The sequence below is a fragment of the Bison bison genome, unplaced genomic scaffold (genome assembly GCF_000754665.1).
Source record: "Bison bison bison isolate TAMUID 2011002044 unplaced genomic scaffold, Bison_UMD1.0 scf7180017864177, whole genome shotgun sequence".
NCBI classification, from domain to species: Eukaryota; Metazoa; Chordata; class Mammalia; order Artiodactyla; family Bovidae; genus Bison; species Bison bison.
In genome coordinates, this window is record NW_011494749.1 from 475,754 (window position 1) to 477,424 (window position 1,671).

Consider the following 1,671-nt stretch of genomic DNA (forward strand, 5'->3'; position numbering starts at 1 on the left):
ATATTTCTAGGTCTGTTTGTGAGTATTTCCAGATGAGATTAGCATTTGAATGGGTAGACTAAGTAAAGAAATTGATTTCATCAGTGTAGGAGGGAATGATCCATTCCATTAAGGGCCTGAATAGAACAAAAAATGTGGAAGAAGGGCAAAGTAGCTCTCTATCTGAGCTGGGACATTCATCTTTGCCTGCCCTTGTACATCAACACTCCTGATTCTCAAGCCTTCAGACTCAGACTGAATTATCCCACAAGTTTCCCTGGTCCTCTAGCTTGTGGATGGCAGATTTGGGGAATTCTTGCCTTCCATAATCCTGTGAGCCAAATCCTCTAATATTGTCTCCTTTGTTGTTGTTGTTGCTGACTCATATACTTCCCAGGCAAGAATATACATGTGTATATTCCTGTGGACACAGAAGCCTGGCAGGCTACAGTCCATGGGGTCACAAAGAGTCAGACACAACTTAGTAACTAAACAACTATATATATGTGTATATATATATACAGGGCTTCCCTGGTGGCTCAGAGGTTAAAGCGTCTGCCTGGAATGCAGGAGACCCAGGTTCAATCCCTGGGTCAGGAAAATCCTTTGGAGAAGGAAATGGCAACCCACTCCAGTACTCTTGCCTGGAGAATCCCATGGACGGAGGAGCCTGGTAAGCTACAGTCCATGGGGTCGCAAAGAGTTGGACATGACTGAGCGACTTCACTTTCATATATATACACACCCTATTGGTTCTTTCTTTGGAGACCCCTAACACAGTCATGTTCTCAGTCAACGTCTGATGACTGAGTGCAGAACTCATGGACGTGGGCACTGAAGAAGGATACGTGTAGTTGTGAAAATCTGACTCCTGCACAACCGGTGCCCAAAACTCTTTAAAATTCAAAGTACAGTGTTGGAGGAAATTTCCACTCTCTACAATTGCCAAATTTTGACATTTCCCCCCCCTGACGTTTTTATTTTCTCTTATCAGAAAGGGTAGAATTTCTTCTGAAAAAGAGAAGAAAAAGAAGATACATAGAATATCCATTTTAAGTGTTATTTTTGTTCTTGAAAAGGCTTCTCATAGACTTTAAAAGAAAGCTTTTTTCCTTCAGAGATTTATTTTGATAGAATTATCTGAGCCTTGTCAGGGAGAACAAAATTTTTGTGAGCCTACCATACCAGTAAAATGCCAAATTATATGCTGTAAGTTTTTTATTATCTCTGGGTCCAGTCAAAGAGAGAAAAGATTTTGAATCCAGAACTATTAGCATTTGGAGACAAAAGAGAGCCTTCACTGCAGCTGATACCCTGGGGCTTGTTCCCCGGCCCTGCAGGCTCCATCCCTCAGGTGGGAAGATGCTGTATCCCCATCACACACACACACACACACACACCTTTTCTAGGAATCCAAGGAGTTTAAAACAGGATCAATTTCCTTAGCAACTTCTTTGAAAAGCTTTAAGTTAACTTTATAATGAATATCAGGAGATGAGCATACACACACACAACACACCCCTCAAAGTAACATTTTACTGAGGGCGTTAAATCCACGCTAGTTTATTGTGATCACAAAGAAGTAGCAGAATGCAGTGGGAAGAGTTTAGACTTTAAAACCAGACACACCTGGACGTGAATCCCAGTTCAACTACTGTCTGGCTCTGCTACCCTAGGCAAATTACCTAACCT

General features: G+C 41.8%; 1 non-coding gene across 1 annotated transcript; it reads left to right on the forward strand.

The window, feature by feature from the left end:
- Positions 1-507: 507 nt before the first annotated feature.
- TRNAS-GGA lies at positions 508-580 on the forward strand. The gene has a single exon. It is a non-coding gene; the product is annotated as a tRNA-Ser (tRNA).
- Positions 581-1,671: the final 1,091 nt, after the last annotated feature.